The sequence below is a fragment of the Gopherus evgoodei genome, chromosome 2, assembly GCF_007399415.2.
Source record: "Gopherus evgoodei ecotype Sinaloan lineage chromosome 2, rGopEvg1_v1.p, whole genome shotgun sequence".
NCBI classification, from domain to species: Eukaryota; Metazoa; Chordata; order Testudines; family Testudinidae; genus Gopherus; species Gopherus evgoodei.
This window is the reverse complement of record NC_044323.1, coordinates 192119426-192138254: the sequence shown is the minus strand read 5'-3', so window position 1 is coordinate 192138254 and position 18829 is coordinate 192119426.

Genomic DNA, 18829 nt, shown 5'->3' with positions numbered 1-18829 from the left:
CTATTATACAAAGAACAGCTGGAATTGGGAGATAGAACTGCCTTAGTCCTGGGATGCACTGAAATGCAAATTCTTAGTCTAGCATCATTTGAACATGAAATGTTCTGGGTAACATCAGGCAATGTTAAAGTGCTGGAGCATCTTTTAAAACAATGAAAAAGATCTCTGTTTGATACATATAAACATTAATGGATACAGTATGTCTCCAGCAGGGTTAAGCCTGAATTGTTATTAGGAGAAATAATTGTCAAAATTGCCCATCTGTGGAGACAGAGCTATGGAGAGTCAGTCCACTACTGAAATTGGCCATGGGATATTGCTGGTTACCTCGCATTATGGGTCAGTTGGCTGGGAAAAAGAAAAGATTATTGGACACATGACAGTGTACAGAGTGGGACCCTTGCAAATGGGTATACCTCTCCCTGCCTGCCACGACAGAACCATGCAGTAGGGACATATCTCTAGGCACGTATTGATGCCAGAAAACCATCAATGAGCATCCATGATTGAGGAAGGGCAGACTGACAGCTCTGAGGTGGAGGCTCATTAAACCAAATCCAGGACAGGATGACCCTCTCCGAGGTGTTTTGGAATGTTTTCATCAAAAGATAGCACCAATTAAGAAGTAACCGGTCATAAATTGACACAGCAAAATCCGTAGACTTCAACAGAGAAAAAAGACTATAAGAACAGGGTGCTTTGGCCATGGGACTTTGGGTTCATCTTGCCACTACTCCAGGAGCACTGGATTGTGACCGACAGAGCCTGGCTCCCCTCTGCAACCAATCTGGCTGGCCACTAGATTGATCCAGACTCTGGGCTGGCAACTATAAACATCGACTGGCGGGACTGTGTGCGTGGTGTGTGTATGTGTGATTGAAAAGCATATGCTAACATCTGTATTCTCAGTAAATGCAGCATTTTTGCCTTCTCCCCTGTAAAAGATCTTGTGTGCTTTGTATAGCATAACAACAGCAGGCAGGCAGAGGGTGACCTTGGCCTGGTCCCAAGTAAAGTGCCACACCCCAAGCAGCTGCTGTAAAAATACCATAGGGAATTTTCCCACTCATTTGTGTTTCAGTACACAGTTTAGGTCCCCTCCTGCTAATGGTCTTTAGATGGTCATTTTGGTAATAATTTGTTGTGCGTAATTGCAAGAGGGCATCTCCTTAGATATGATACTTTCTGGTTTGTGATTGTTATGCTGAGGGTATCTGCTCAGTTACATGGAAGTTATCGTTCTTTAATTTTATGTTACGGTTCACAACTGTTAGTCAGACTGCAGTTTGGGGGTGATTAGTCAGTGTTTGAAGGACTCTGAGAACAGTTATTGGAGCCATTGGGAAGAACTTTTACAATTTATTTCTAGACATTGTGATTGTGTGCAGAGACAAGGGCACTTTCCAACAGTTAACTGCGAGTAGCCCCAGGATTCAAAATGGTCATGGGTTTTGGGTTGGAGTTCAGAGTTGAGAAAGGGCCATTTTAATGCTGTTCAGTATGTTGTGCCACGGTTACTTTTCTGTTCTTGGTGTTGTCAAATACCCACAGGGATCTTTATCCTCCCTTTTCTTTTTCTTCTCCAGTTAATAAAATTATGTTATATCCATGCACAATGCACTTTCTACTGGTCTCTGGCTTACCATATGCAGTGTATACATATAACAATGGAAGATATCAAATTTAGCCACTTGAAATGGAAACTCCACAACATGAAGAAAAAGGAAGCAACATTCCTGCATTTGCCCAGGAAGCAAACAAGTCGTCCTCTATAACCCTCAATACATCATGGAATGGGCCACCCCAATGTCCCAAAAGAACCTGCTTCAATACAGAATAAAACCCCCTCTGACCGCACACTCCTAGTTGTCACCTACCACCCTACACTGGAATCCATCATCAAACAACCACAACAAAGTTCTTGGCTCTAGGCACCAGCAAACCAAGCACATGCTTGAGGTGGCACAATTTCAGGGACGGCATTCCAACCACTCTTTTTTTTTTTTGGCTTGAGGCAGCAAAAAACTAGACCTGGCCCTGAACCAAGTTACGTGACTTGAAGCACCCATTGGCGGGGACCAAAGCTGAACAAAAAAAAAAATTACCCTTACTTCCAGCCCAAAGAATCCACACATTAATAACCAAAATAACAGTTAGTGGAATGAGTAAAGGGAGCAAAACTCTGAGATTTTTGTAAAAAAGTAACTGTGAATGAAAAACAGAATGGATCAGATTCCCTGAAGATCATTAAAACTTTTTTGCATACAATCCCATAGACTTGGCCTCGACCTCCCCAAGGCATCTAACTGCAGAATGCTGAAAGAATCCCACACAGATAAAATTAGATAGTCAGATTTCAAAGTCACAAAGAAAATTCAGCTGGCGGAGAAACAGTCTGACACCTCCATTATTCTTTCTTTAATGCCACAGACTGCTTCAGACAGTATCTTCTTTAGAACTGAAGAACTGATCTCCCCATCCCCCAGAAAAGGGAGGAAACTCTCACCATGTAAGAGAGAAATGGCTGTGGAAAACAGTCAAGAGGAGACAAATGGGGGTATCTCCTGTGCGGGCTTTGAGGGCTGGATACATGCTGGTCTTCAGGCACAGCCTTGGACTCACTGTTCCCCTCCTGCATGGTCACAGGACTCCCCGTAGGAGGGGTGTTGGCTGCTGGTTCAGGGTGTTGTGCCTGGAGTCCTGCAGCTTCTCCCATCACTTTGATTAATGAACTGATTGAACCTGTGTTATCTGACATCTCATCAGAAATCTAAATCAAAGCCTAACACACTTAAATCCATCCTTGCCTCTGTCCTCATTTACTTGTATGCTTTGATCAACCCAAATTCCTTCTGCTCCAGGAGCACATGGCAGATAAAGAAGTCTCCATTATAGTTTGCTACAGTTAAGCAATTCCTGAGTCTACCCACAAAAGGAGCACACAAAACACTAATTCATTACAATAGTCTATGCCATTTAAGTTACTCCATGTTTCCATTGTAAATTAATTTGTGAATTCACCATAAATTCTGTATTTCTCTCTCAAGATTTGTACTGGAAAAAGTGTTAAGCCCATCCAACCTGGATGGTAGAGGATTTCCTCAATACGAGACATTCTTGGGTGGTGTGAAGCCCCTGGTTCATGGAGTATGATTGACAGAAAAGGCTTTCTTGAGACCCTTTGTTACCTGGCTGCCAGAATGGCTCCTAATGCCTGTTGTCAACCAGTCCTACTCCCTTCCAAGAGCACCATCTGACTCTCACTTTCAAATTTTAAACCCCTAACAGGGCCGAAAAAGATGTCTTGTGAACCCAATCCCACAACCCTTTGCACTCACAAAGGGTTGTGAGGTATAGTGAGTCATAGGATAGTTTTTCTGCCATTTTGTAAACCACTATTCTAAACTATGTCAGGGCAGAGCCAGCACAGAACTGGCTCCAGCATTGGGAGGCCAGGATGAGACGCACATGATTCCTTGCCCCCTCCCTACCACTTTGTCAAGTGCTTCTGGGGCCCAGCTGAGAATCTGATCCATAGGGCCCCATCTGCTTCCACTGAATTCAATAACAATATTGCAGTTCACTCTAATCTGAGAAAGACTGGGCCCTGAAGTAACATTACAAGACTGAAGTAGTAATTGGAGATGTCTGCTACAGAGGAAAAATTAATTTTCTAAACTTTAAATCCTTTACTTTAAATGGTGAATTAATTCAGACATGAAAGTAAAGGACTAATATCATTTGCTTGAACTAGGCACTCTACAAACTATCATTCATCTTTGCCAATGTACCACAAAATGGATATGTATTGCCACACCAGCAGTTGAAAGGGGCTGGCTTGAAGCCACGTGGTAAGCTGTCAGTTGTTCCTGGTGGCTGCATCTCAGATAAATAAAATTACTAGTCCTTGTGACTGAAAGGAAAACCTTCAAAATGCAAATCATATGGAAACCAATGCAGTGACCTCTGCTTGATTTTACACACACCCTGAAACAAGAGCTTTGAGAGGCATGAAATGCTCATGTTCATCTCATGGCTTTAAGACTTAAGTACAGTGGTTACATATCAGTTCTGGTGAAAGCATGCAAGAAAAAGGGACAATCATTTACTACCATGATGGGCATGCTATAAAAACCTAAATGATTTCTCATGGAGAGCTGGACCATCTATATTTCACCAGTCAGCAGAGAGTTGAGAAAACCTCCACTTATGGTAGCCCACCTTCTGACCTCTGTGTGATACCATTACAGTTCCAGGTCTTGGGGATTGCTAGAGAGGGTGATGGGTGTGTTGGACTGTGCATGGGGACTTACATGCCATCAAACTCACCCATCATTTGTAGAAGGTCAGATTTTGAAGTTAGATTTCCAGAAGTAAGAGGCTCATAGGCTATCCCAATGCATCAGTAGCTTCTTTATTACTGCTGTTATTTTTATTATCATTACAGTATTGCCAACCCTAAGTGTTCAAAAATCAGGAGTCAGCCCCCATCCCCTGAAATCATGAGATTGTCTTGAAAATTGTTATAGGCCACCTCCAGATCATGCCCTCTCAATGGCCACGGGCGGTCCTGCAAGTGCCCCTCCCTTAGTTCCCTTCTGAGTCTCCCAAAAACAGTCCAGAGTACTTAAAACAGCGTTTCCTTTGTGGTGCTGGGGGTGTGTGTCTCATTTATTGAGTCTTTGTGAACAGTTTCTGTGGGACCTCCAAACCCCAAACCTTTTCCTTCTAGTCAAGGAATCCTATAGCGTTCCTTTGAGGGGCCGTGCTCTGCTTCCGGCCAACTTCTCCCAGAGGGCCCCTTTAAAATTACCCTCATCCAGTTCCATCTGGACTGACAGCAAAGTCTTTCACACAAACAGGAGGCAAAACACAACCTTCATAACAAAAGTCCTTTCCTCCCAGACATCTCTGCTGGGAGTCTTTCAGCCTTCTGCCACTAATTGGAGGCGGGGTCTCACCATCTCAGACCTTTCTTCCTTAGGTGGGGGACCTATTAACCTCTTCCAGCCCATGTCCTCCACTTATGAGAAGAGGGAAGAGGCAGATTACATACCGCCCTCTTTCCCAGACCATGTCCTGGCTGGCTGAGAGAAAGGGAAATCTTGCCCAACCTTACCCTACAAGGCTCCTGGTCCCAGGCTCTTAAAGAAAAAATAACCCAGGTTTCCCTAACTATTATGCTGGGACGCCATCTCCCCAGCATTTACTTCTGCCATTCCCTTGGCCCTCATCTGCTCCAGAATTCCTGGGCCATTGAAGAATTATGACCCTGAATAGGGGTTGGCTAGCCTCAGTCCTCATTACCCTTCAAAGGCAAGAGACTACCCTGTTATAAAACTCATGAGATTTTTACAAATAAAATATGGGTGTTTTTATATGCCCTTCTGGATTTTGAGCCTTTAGTGTTCACGTTTTCAAACCTCTCTCTGCTACCACAAGGGCTAGTAACTTACTAAAAAAAAAAGCTGAGATTCTTGCATAATCACATGACTCCAAGTGCTGGGGAGAATCAGAAGCTTCCTCACTCTTTTATTTTAAACAATATATAATTGCTTTTATTTGCTCTTAAATTGGCTCTTAACATGCTGCTAAACAGAATAATGCTCTGATGACAAAATACTGCTGTCATTCTGCTGGAGTATTTCTTCAGCAGAGGAATTATCAAATGTGAAAACAGATCTCCTTCCTTGTTCAGGAATTGTATTTGTTGAGAAAGAAACCCTTCGTCATTATAAAACACTGAGTTTCAGGACTGCCACAAATGTAATCAGATTAGAGGGAACTGAAGATGTGCAGATGTTCTTGGTGACATTGTGCAGAGTGGAAGGTTATATTTTAGAACATTTATATTGTAAAGCCGCATGCAGCAGGCTCCAAGTTGTGCTTACAGTTCTTTCAAACCGTATACAGTGCATTAGTCAAGGGCATTTAGTATGATAATTTAATTTTAAGAACATGAGAATATTCAGTGTTTCATCTGGCTAAAAAACGTTCCAGTACAACCCCCTTGCAACCCACATTACTCTCCTTCCTTTGACTCTCCTAGATCTCCATTCTCTCCAGGTGGATTCTTTATGGCCATATATTCCTACTGGCCATTGTGGGAAATGGACTTTACAGTGCAGATTCTTTATAGACTTCCAACCTACCTACTCCCTTCTAGGCCTTAAGGACACCCCAAGGTCTTGTGTTGCTGGAACACAGTGTGAGATAAGGACCTTTTCTATGGATTTAGACTAAAATCCAGCCCCCATCTAGGCTGATACATAGGTTCCTCAGACAGCAGAAACAATTTAGTTCCATAGCACAAGGGATGGGCTGAAAGTAATGCTGTCACATGGGGCAGGAGGAAACGGTGAATAGATAGGAGCAGGGACAGGGAATCTATCACTGATCCTCTTGTTTTCCATGCATTGAGGGAGCTATGTTAGGGGCCATAGAGCCTACCTCAGCCTTTGAGTTAGAGTACATGCCACAGAACAGCCTTGTGGCTTGTGGGAAGGATTCCTTCTCATATACATGTTAGAACTGGTCAAACATTTTCCAACAGGAGTGTGTAAATTCCACCAATACTTTCAGCCAGCCTGCCTCTCTGGTTTCCTGCCAGCCCACTCACCAGCTAGCCATGTGGTGGGCTGCCAGGCTTTTGGGATTGCCCAGCTCCCAGGCTCCTGCATGGTGGGCTTCAGGAGAACCAGAGAAGCCCAGCTGCCTGCCTGGTAGGCTTTCAAGTTGCCTGGGCTCCCCAGCTCATTTCCTGGTGGGTTCCCAGGTTCCTCATGCTGCCCAGTTCCTTGCTTGGCAGGCTGCTGGGGCTTCCTAGGCAGCCAGAAAGCCAGCTCCTTAGCTGGGCATCTCCTCAAATTCACCAGGATCCACCCTGATCAGCTCCCAGGTTCCTTGGGCTCCCTGACTCCCCAGACTGTCCACCAGGCAACCAACCAATTTCCATTTCAGTTCTCCCAAAATAATTTTTTCTAGATTTTTCTTCCCATAAAAAAGATCAAGTTTTTGACTTTGTCCCAAATTGGGATGCATTTTTTTTAAATTGACATTTTTCTTGGAAAGAAAATTCTATATTCCAGGTGGCTCTAATGTGGCTACATGGGTCAAATGCTGAGCAGAAGATTTTAGCTTTACAAAGTCCCTCAGAGTTGGTATAGCTGCAGCTGTGTGTTTTGTCCACACAAATTAAATTCTAGAGGACTCTTTAATGTAGCAGAAAAAAGGCATAACAAGCTTCAACATCGGGAAGCTGAAGCTAGAAAAATTCAAACTGGAAATGAGGTGCATGTTTTTAACAATGGGGTAGTGGGAACAATGGGATGTGGTAGAGTCTCCATCACTTGGAGTCATTAAATCGATACTTCTTGTTTTTGAAAGAGATACAATCTTGTTCGCCAAAAGATACTGGCCTCAATGCAGAAAACAGAGTAGAGTTCTAGGGTCTGTGTTAAGCAAGAGGTCAAGATAAGTTATTATAATGGCTCCTTTTGGCCTTAAAAATCTATGAAGATATGCTAGAATGGTATAAGTGCTATCATGACTCAGTTTGAGCCCCAAGAATAAAAAACAGTTTACTATTAATATATTCAGCTTTGTGCTGTGGAGAAAATCCAAGCCTTGAAAATATTCATATTAGTTGTAGCCTCTTTTTAAAAAAATGGAAAGTGAATTCAGTGCTGACTAAAGATTAGGGGTTTACCACACTGGAATCTGGAGTCCTCTGTCTGCTCAAAGAACAAGTACTAGAGCAGGGGTCGGCAACCTTTCAGAAGTGCTGTGCCAAGTCTTCATTTATTCACTCTAATTTAAGGTTTCGTGTGCCGGTAATACATTTTAACGTTTTAGAAGGTCTTTTTCTATATGTTTATAATATATAACCAAACTATTGTTGTATGTAAAGTAAATAAGGTTTTTAAAATGTTTAAGAAGCTTCATGTAAAATTAAATTAAAATGCAGAGCCCCCTGGACCGGTGGCCAGGACCTAGGCAGTGTGAGTGCCGCTGAAAATCAGCTCGCATGCTGCCTTTGCCTACCCCTGTACTAGAGGGATGATGACAGGTCAAGCTTTGTCCATCTGACTTAATTCAGAGCTAGAGGGAGACATTCCTGTTAAATCCGTGGTGGGTTTTGTGACACCTAACAACGAGGAACTTTGCTGTGACCACAAATCTCTTTCATGCAGGACACCATGCAGGCGTCAGATGGAAATTACTTTTGATCACCAATAGCGTAAAGTGTAGATTATAAACCAATAGGATGTAGAGTAATGAGGGCAGATACATAGTTGCCCTATAGCACAAGGTATGCTGTAGGGCAGGTTAAAGTTTTCTAGACGAATATCACCAGCACACTGGCCTTCTACACTGCCTTCACAGCAGCCCACAGTGCAGGTGGCATTCTGGGAGACTGGGGCAGTCCTTCACCCTGGAAATTCCCCATGTCTCCAAGACCTTTGTTGCAGCAAACCACTGGCATGTGCTACAGCAGCAAGGAGCACAAGAAGCAAGGGGTCTGTACCAGGGGATGAACTAGCTCCCTCGGCCACAAAATTTTAGGAAGCATAAGCTGCCTCCTCTCAGTCTTGCACCAGTCCTCACATTAGCACAAGGATAACCTTGCCCCTCTGTTTTCAAGCTGTGGTTCACAGACATGGCCTTTCATGATTGATAGTGCTTCTACCACAGTGGTACTGATTCCTACTTACAGTCTAAGATTCTTAGGCTTTCCACTTTCAAAAACCTGTTTAACCAACCAAACGCCTAAAAGTAAGTCAATGAATTCTGCACCCTTTATGGTTCCATCATGCCTTTCTTTGTTGTGAATTAAGCCTGGTAATGACACCAACACTTAGAGAATTACAAAGAACAGATTCAAACTGTAAAGAGACCTGGAGAGTTTAGAGCACAGGGCCATCAAGAAACAACAGGCGATTCGCTTCTCATAATGTTATACACCACGGGGGAACAAATGAATAGAGGTGCACAATGGGTGTTGCAGAAAAAAAGCCTTGCAAATGTTCTACTCACCCACTGAACAACGACAAAAAAGTTTTTGTTGAAGGGGAAAATCAAATAGCAAAAAGGAAAAAAAAATCACCACCACTCCATTAAGTGTGGACGAGTTGTTTTTGTCTGCTAAATGTTTGAGACCATTTTACAAGAGAGAAATTAAAGAGTTTATTTTTATCTTGTCTTAATACAAGGTTAACATTTTCCCCATATAACCAATCACTCTAGTAGCTCCAGCTCCAGAATCTGTGTGTTGTGGTGTGTTTCTATATCTTAAGAAGTGGCTGATAATATGAAAAAACTTGAGAACCGCTAGCATAGAGGCTGAAAGTTTTCTGTTCCCTAATGCTATACACCCAGTCCCTCAGCTAGCTACCTACTTAAATGCTGTTCATTTACCAATACAACTCATCACAGTCAATCTCAAATTCAGCCCAGTACAAATATCTGATGGTTTTGAGAAATAGACAGCACTATGTCACTAGCAGTTGTAAGTCTTGTGATATGCTATCTAGTGCTTATAGATTTTTATACCCTACACACTTTCTAAATACTGCACATGCTATTAAGTTTTATGCTGTTGCGACAGAATGCAGGGTGCAAACAGGTGAGCCTGCAGTGTGACCACTCAGATGTTAACTAGTTCCCATTGAGAAAGCTGATGGGGACAATTAGACAATCAGGCTGGCCTGCTGGATGGTCTAAGGAGCCAATTACCCCATCAGCCCAAGGCTGATAGAGAGGCAGGAAGGATGTGCCAGGATCATATGAGAGAGAGAGAGAAAGAGAGAGAAGTTCCTATGAAAGAGAGAGAGAGAGAGAGAGAGAGGATCATATGAGAGAGAGAGAGAGAGAGAGGTGGGACTAGGGCTAGTTGAGCTCAGTAACATGGTGGGCTCAAGGGAGAGCCACTCAGATCCCGGGGAGAGGGCCAAAAAGCACTGTTGGCACTGTAAATAGATGATTGTATGGGGATTGTTGTGGATATGGTGGAGGGAACTTAAAATAAAAGAATACAGTGGAGGCACAACCACTGGAGTCTGTGCTGTTTCTGTGAGGAAGACAGCGGGAGAGGAGCTTTGCCCTGTGACAGCTGTCAATTTTTTTACCATTACATTTGTCCATTCTTTAGGATTAAGACCATGCTCAAAGAAAATTCATGTATGTGGTTCATGCATGTTAAGCTTGGTATATTGATGTACAGAAGACACATGCAGTGTGGTCTTTTCTACAGAATTTTTAAACCGCCCTGTATAATTTAAGAGAAATTTATGTCTTGCTCCAACCCTCTTTGACTTTAGTTGAACTAGCTCAATTCCTGCTCTTGAATGATGATTGATTTAAAAGATTAAAAAGAGATGTAGAATTCTTTAAGTTCTATACTTAGGAGTAACTTCTATAGAACCCTGTTGGTTTCATTCATGTTCAATTCTACAGAACCTTTAACCAAAGGAAGTGGTTAGTATTGTATCTCTTACCACAAACAATATGATTACATTAATGAGAGAACATATCATTCTTCTCTGTGATAACATACTCTAAAAATATATTGTAGTCTTTGTGCTTCAAGAACATATGAATTCACTTGACTTCTTTTAAACACTGCTTTGTGAAATGCTGTGGAAAAGTTTGGTATGTTTCCTTGGAACCGAGTTAAGTTGTAAAGGCAAACCTTTGAACAGCTTTGCACTGTGCTGCAAGGGGATAGATGAACAGAAATGCTGCACAGGGAAGGATGGATGGAACAAACAAAGGAAGCAATGTGGTCTCAAAGATGATCGCACTTATCACATGCTCAAAAAATAAGTAGAGTAATTACTATTGGCCTAATCCTGACCCTTGTAGCCTCTATATCTACAGTGCTGTAACTTTCCTCAGAATTCAACCATATTTTGCCTAATGTGGAACCTTCAGGTTGAAGCACATTAATTCTGAAAAAGCAGAATATTCATAGAACAAATAACAATACAGTGCTATGAATGCTAAGCATTATTATATAATTAAGCCTAATACCGCCTCTGTTAAAAATCATTATCCTCAGTTAACAGTGGGGGAAATGAGACAGAGGTTAAGTCTTATTTTCCTTACTTGTGTAAACAATCCCCATGATGTCATTGAGACTACTTGTAGGAACAAGGAGAGCAGGATTTGGCAAAAAGAGCTCAAGTGATGTGCCAAAGTCCCCAGAACAAAACACAAGAGTTACAGGCTCATCATCCTGTGCTCAGTTCAGTAGACTATGCTTCCTTTCTAATAAGGCAGGTACAGAACTAATTTAAAGTCAGGACTTCCAGATTACTTTGTTTCCTAAGGAGAAGGAAAGAAGTAACATTCACACACATTACATATGATCACAAGACCAACACCAAAAGGGCTACTAATTTTTTCCATTATCAGGAGGAGAGGGGATTAAATGATCATTGCACTTTGAGGAATGGTTTCCATCTGAATACACAAGTCATGATTGTATTTCATTTAAAAGAACTATCTCTTAACCTGTGTTAACCTGCCTCCCCTCACTTTCATTATAACTCTGAAAACTGAAGATGCAGAGCAAAATGCTTCTTATTGTAATTTTTCATTTGAAATTCTGACAGGAATTTCTTTGTTCCTGCTGGTGTGAAAGAATTAATTTTCTAAATATATTAAAAAAATTGAATTAACTCACATTGTTCCACTGACTATTGTGTCTAGACTGAGGATTTTTTTAAATTAACATCTCAAAGATTGAAAACTTTGTAACAAGAAATCAAAATGCTAAAGGTCTGTAAAGATACAAGTGAGATTGAATAAAGGACAATAAGAGTACAGATTACTATAATTATGAACAGAAAATTTGTAATCTGTGAGCTTCATAAATTCTTTGCACTTGTCACTACTTTGGCCTTTGCTCTTATCCACAAAGCCAATTCAACTACAATAGCAATTTCCTTTCTTGAAAATTTACAGAAGACGATATTGCCACTGCTTTTGTCTCTGCATACCTTAAGTGCTTGACATTTCTCAACTCAATGTAGTGCTGCAGCTCACCAAGGATGCTACTTGGACATTATAAAGGTTACTTAATTCACATTTTCTATGAAAATGTAAGACACCACAGAGAACATCAAAGACAAAACAAGCCACTGCAGTCTCAGAAACAAGAGCTTCTGTGTACTTAGTTAAATTGCATCTTACTGGTTTTCTGTGGGACTTGTTGCTTGATATAAGAGCAGGTCCTGAGGCTTCGATGCCTGAAAAGAGTTAGGGGTTGAACAGGGGTCTCCCATCACTTAGGAAAATGCTCTAACTACTGAGCTATGGGATATTGCTGTGTGGGGCTTTGTCACTGGGTAAATACACCCTGTCACAGGTGCCAGGTCACGTATGGTGCTGAGAAGGACAAAATAACTGTATAGCAGCTGGTTAAGTCCCTCGTTCATGAACCTGACTATCAAATGTGGTAGTATGACCTAACGGCTGGAGTCAATAAAGCGGCCCTTCCTCCTAGGGTTGCACAGCCTAATGGCCGGAGTCAATAGCGTAGCCCATCTCTGTGGGTTTGTGCAGCCTATTGGTCCATTGGGGAAATGGGGCGCGACTTAGAGGAGTGTGGCACCCAGGATAGGGGAACTTGGGCCCTCCCTGCTCCTCTGAGTCCCAGCCCAGGGCCCTGGCAGCGATGCTTACCACTGAGTCAGTAGAGATCTTCCTGAAACACGCTGACCGGTTCCCTGGCTCACTCACCACAGAGGAGTCTAAGTTCCCTGGGCTGCTCCTACACTTTCTCCCTGGTCTTTTGGGTCCTCGGGTGGCGTAGCTCCTGCCAGCGTGGTCTCTTCTCCAGGCTCATCAGGCAGCCTGGAGTCCATCTGGAACTCTGCTTGCCGTGGGTCTGTACTAGGAACCTGTAGCAGCTCCCTGGAGAGAGCCTGCAGTCTGCGTCCTCCCACTTCAGCAGCCTACTCAGACTGAGTTGGGCTGCTTCCTCTTATACTCTGCCTCCAGGCTGAGCATATCCTGCAGAGTCGGAGGAGCAGGGCTTCCTTAGCCTGCAAATCTGGTGGTTGGGGCTGGTGGGGGGCAGGTACACCCTGTGATAGGCTCTCTCACTCTCTCCTATTGAAGCTGTTCAACTGTGGATAAATAATGAGTGATGGGAGCAGGGGGACTGGATCTGGCTTCTCCATATCATTGGGCTAGAGAGAGAGCAAGAGAGAATGACTCTGCACTCCAGTGGATAGGGCACCAAAGTGGTCCTGCTCAAAGCTCCAGTCGCCCTGCTCCAATTATTCTTTCATCATTTGAAACTGTGAAGTAGAAGATTCAGAGCTAAAATACATGAGGAACATTTTCCCAGTAAGTGGATACTGTTCAGTATTCACAGATGAATGCTTTTGACAGCTTTAGGTGAATGTTTCAGATGAGCCAAGACATCTAACTGCAGAATGCTGAAAGAATCCCACACAGATAAAATTAGGGTATGTCTACACTACGGGATTATTCTGATTTTACATAAACCGGTTTTGTAAAACAGATTGTATAAAGTTGAGTGCACTCTGCCACACTAAGCACATTAATTCGACGGTGTGCGTCCATGTACCAAGGCGAGCGTCGATTTCCGGAGTGTTGCACTGTGGGTAGCTATCCCGTAGCTATCCCATAGTTCCTGCAGTCTCCCCCGCCCATTGGAATTCTGGGTTGAGATCCCAACGCAAAAACAGTGTCGCGGGTGATTCTGGGTAAATGTTGCCACTCAATCCATGAAAGCAATGGCAGACAATCATTTTGCAGCATTTTTCCCTGGATTGCCCTGGCAGACGCCATAGTATGGCAACCATGGAGCCCGTTTTGCCTTTTGTCACTGTCACTATATGTGTACTGGATGCAGCTGACAGATGCGGTACTGCAGTGCTACACAGCAGCATTCATTTGCCTTTGAAAGGTAGCAGAGACGCTTGCCATCCCTATTGCACTGTCTGCCATGCCATTGTAAATTGGTGACGAGATGATGGTTATCAGTCGTTCTGTACCATCTGCTGCTGTCATGGTGCTCCTGGCTGGCCTTGGTGAGGTCGGCTGGAGGCGCTTGGACAAAAATGGGAATGACTCCCTTCCTTCTTTATGTTTTGTCTAAAAATAGAGTCAGTCCAGCCTAGAATATGGGGCAAGTGTACTAGAGAACCAGAGAGCACAGCCGCTCCGTGTCAGAGCCCCAGAGATCCCACAGAAATGATGACCTGCATGCCATTCTAGGGGTGCACCTGCAACAACCCCACCCGTTGCTTCCCTCCTCCTCCAACCCTCCTGGGCTACTATGGCAGTGTCCCCCACTTTGTGTGATGAAGTAATAAAGAATGCAGGAATAAGAAACACTGACTTTTTAGTGAGATAAAATGAGGGAGAGGAAGCCTCCAGCTACTACGATAGTCCAGGAAGGACATTAAAGGGTGGCGGGGGAGAGGAGCCCAGCCTCCCGCTACTATGATAATCCAGGCAGTACAGAATCTTTTTTTTAGACATGAAAGGGAGGCGCTGATGGAGCTCAGCCTCCAGTTGCTATGATGAAGACAGTTACCAGCCATTCTGTACCATCTGCCGGGAGTCATTCTCATTTTTACCCAGGTGCCCCCAGACAACCTCACCAAGGCCAGCCAGGAGCACTCACGGACTGATGATGACGATGGATAGCAGTCATATTGTACCGTCTGCCACCAGGAAGGGGATGCTGGTGTTCAGAGCTGCAGCACCCCGTCTACCAGCAGCATGCAGTAGACATAGGGTGACATTGAAAAAAGGCGAGAAATGTTTTTTTCCCCTCTTCTTTCGGAGGGGGCGGAAGGGTGTAAATTGACGACATATACCCTGAAACACCCAGGAAAATGTTTTCGACCCTTCAGGCATTGGGAGCTCAGCCAAGAGTGCAAATGCTTTTCGGAGACTGATTAGACTGTGGGATAGCTGGAGTCCTCAGTACCCCCTTCCTCCCTCCATGAGTGTCCATTTGATTCTTTGGCTTTCCGTTACGCTTGTCACATAGCACTGTGCTGTGGCCTTTGCCTATCATAGCCTGGAGATTTTTTCAAATGCTTTGTCATTTCGTCTTCTGTAACGGAGCTCTGATAGAACAGATTTGTCTCCCCATACAGCGATCAGATCCAGTATCTCCTGTATGATCCATGCTGGAGCTCTTTTTGGATTTGGGACTGCATCGCCACCTGTGCTGATCAGAGCTCCATGCTGGGCAAACAGGAAATGAAATTCCAAAGTTCTCGGGGCTTTTCCTGTCTACCTGGCCAGTGCATCCGAGTTCAGATTGCTTTCCAGAGCAGTCACAATGGTGCATTGTGGGATACCGCCCGGAGGCCAATACGATCAATTTGCGGCCACACTAACCCTAATCTGACATGGCAATACCGATTTCAGTGCTACTCCTCTCGTCGGGGAGGAGTACAGAAATCGGTTTAAAGAGACTTTTATATCAATATAAAGGGCCTCGTTATGTGGACGGGTGCAGGATTAAATCAGTTTAAGGCTGCTAAATTCGGTTTAAACGCGTAGTGTAGACCAGGCCTAAGATAGTCAGATTTCAAAGTTACAAAGAAAATTTAGCTGGAGGAGGAACAGTCTGACACCTCTACTTCAGACAGTATCTTCTTTAGAACTGATGTCATCTAATCTGGAGGCCTGCCATTGGTCACCTGGCTTTTTGGCCTACACTTGGCCAACTAGTCCTGTTGTAATTTCAAAGAATTATGACGTGGACACCTGTTCCAGGCACATTGCATTGAAAAATAGAATTCACCAGAAAGTAAATAAACCACAGAAAATCCAAATCTAACAGTCCTCCTTCAGTGCACACAAAAACAAAATGCATATCAAACTGATGGCTGAGAAATACATTGAAGTAAAATTGTTTTTGTGACCCTTTTTGGGATGTGAAATGGTTATCAAAGTTTTGTTAAATATTCCCCCTAGATTTTTAGAAAATGTTACTTTCCTTTCTGTTAGTGTTTAAGAAAAAAATGCATAGCATATATGATTGTACTCCTGGCAAAGAGATTACTATTTTTGTTAAGAAGACTTTATTGAACATCCTTGAGTAGATGAGAATGTAGCTAATATCCAGGCAAGGAAAGAAAGGAACTGCAGTTTGATGTTGCTTACTTGTGGCTCTCCCTTTATCGGCAGTAACATCTTTTGTCAATCACACAGTACCTCTGGTGAATATTCTAGTTGTCTTCCTATACAGCTAGTCACTGTGAAGCAGCTAATCACTCCAAACTCCATTGTTCCTGCTTCCCTTTCTTCCTCAGTGCCACTTCCCATATTTGCTTGCCTTTCTCTCAGGCCATCTCCCTGGCTACTTCACCACATCTTCTGCTGAGATTGTTCCTTGTCTCCACTAGGAACCTCTCTGCTGGCCTGGCCTGGTCACTGGAAAGCTTCACAAGAAAGCAGCAGCTGCTTCAGCAGCTCCTTCTCCTCCTCTTATCACCAAGTCTATCTCTACACTATGGCAAATTAATTTTTTTTTACATTCCTGCTCCCTTCCCCAGCATGCACTGTTTCCATCCTATGGTTTCTATCCTTCCTCCAGGAACTAGCATCCTTAGAATGCCTTTCCTTAGCAGGACAAGACAGTAACAGAAGTGTCGGGCCTTCACCTGTTCTTAAAGGACCAGCACTCCCTGTTGCATGGTCTGTTTCAAAAACTAGTGGGATGAAAAAGGATTTCAAATTTTAATGATTTTTAAGAAATATTTCATCCAGCTCTAACTGTAATATTCTAATGCATGGTTCTGTGTTTGCTCCAAGAGGGACAGAACATGCTTATGTTTGTGATTCTGCATACTATTTTCTTCATAATCTCCATGCGATTAGGGATTAGGAATATTTGAGTGCACCCTTATTCCTGTTAATTTTCACCATGCAATCTATGCTATCATATTTTAAATGTTGACATCTCTTTGTGTTGATTAAAGTTTGTTTCCTAGAGGGCAAGGGGGAGATTTTCAAAGGCACAAAGGGGAAGAGGGCATTTAATATCCTTTGTGCATTTGAAATCCCTGCCCCTATCCTCATGTGCCTATTTCCCTCTTCTATGGGTGTGGCTACACAGCAAAGAAAAACCCGTGGCTGGCTCATGCGAGTTGACTCAGGCTCACAGGGCTGTTTCATTGCTGCATAGACTTCTGGGCTTGGGCTGGAGCCTGAATCCTGGGACCCTCCCACCACACAGGATCCTAGGGCCTGGGTCCAGCCTGAGCCCAGAAGTCTACACAGCAATGAAACAGTCCTGCCACCCTGAATTGGCACGGGCCAGCCACAGATTCTTCCTTGCTGTATAGACATACCCTATAATCCTATATCACCTTCTGTCCAAGTATACCAAGCATTTACAAATATCAATGAAATAAGCCTCATGACATCTAGTTATGTAAGTAGGTATTCCCAATTTTACAGATAAGGAAACTCAGACTCAGAGTGACTGAGTATGGGATTTTCAAAATCACACAGAATTGTCCTAACTCTGTGCCCACTGAAGTCAGTGAGAGTTTTAACATTGGCTTCAATGGAGTAGTTAAGCCAAAAATTGAATGCTTTTGAAAATCCCAACCTGAATTATCTGGCTGGGCACCTATAAGTGGTTTGGAAGGGTACTTGAGCTGTCAGTGAATGTCAATATATTCTATTTAAACAAGGGTATGTTGGAGGGAGGAGTTAGGGATTTATTTAATACTAGTTTAATTCAGAGTGGATTACAGATGTTTCTCCAGGATGACTTTGTAAACAGTAGTCACACTTACTAACTTTGATTTCCACATAGATTTTCATTTCACATCAAGGAAGCTTTCTGTTCTTCATTTCATTTTAATCTCAGTGGCACTAAGTAAAGAAGAAATTCAGTACTTGTGCCTCTGCTCAGGTCATTTAAGATATATGATATCTTCTCAAATAAGTTATAAATGCAAAAGTCCATGAAAAATGACTGTGCATGTGTTGAATGTATACAAGGATACTCGGTCAAGATGATAACTTTTCTGAGTGAAGAAACTTACATTTCTTACAGTGTTTTTTTCATGTTTCCTTAAAGTAGGTAGGCCACTGATGCACCCCCAAAATACAGGGCTTCCAGAATGGCATGAGCCCTCCCTTGCCTGTGTGACCACACCCCCACTGGTGTGATTTCACCCTGCACTGAGGACACCATATTGCAGAGCACCAAGGACATGAGGTCACACCAGCGCCGGCAGATCAGCACAGTCTGCAGAATGGCATCCTCCATGCATCCACAATAATACCAGACAAAACCAGGACTGTGCAGCTTAAAACACTGGAGAGTATAGACAGGTGACTAACAAAGCTGCCAAAGTTAAAACATTCAAATTCCACACACAGGTCCAGTCCCTTACACTGGCAAATTTTACATTGATGAGGATATCTGCACAGGGAAATATTGTTAAGTCAGAATTTTGGTTACCCTATGGAACTTCTTGCCAGGCCTAGAAATGTCATAAGTAACAAGTTAGGGAGAAGAGCGAAAGCTCTAAAGATTAGAGGCCCTTCATATCTGATTGTTTTGTTGATTCCTATATACCAAGCGACATGAAGTTTAGTTTGTGAAATTCTAAAGGCCAAATTGTCAATTTGTCCCTGAAAGAAAATGTACCTGAAATGCCTGTGGGACATGCACAAGTTGGGTTTTGTACTGACTGTGTGAAGATTAGAATGCAGAAAATGTCCAGTAGATGCATGTTGCCTAGTAAGTGTTTAGAGGTTTATTGAAAATTTGGTTCTCCAAGGAAACAAATTCTTATTAAGTTGTCAT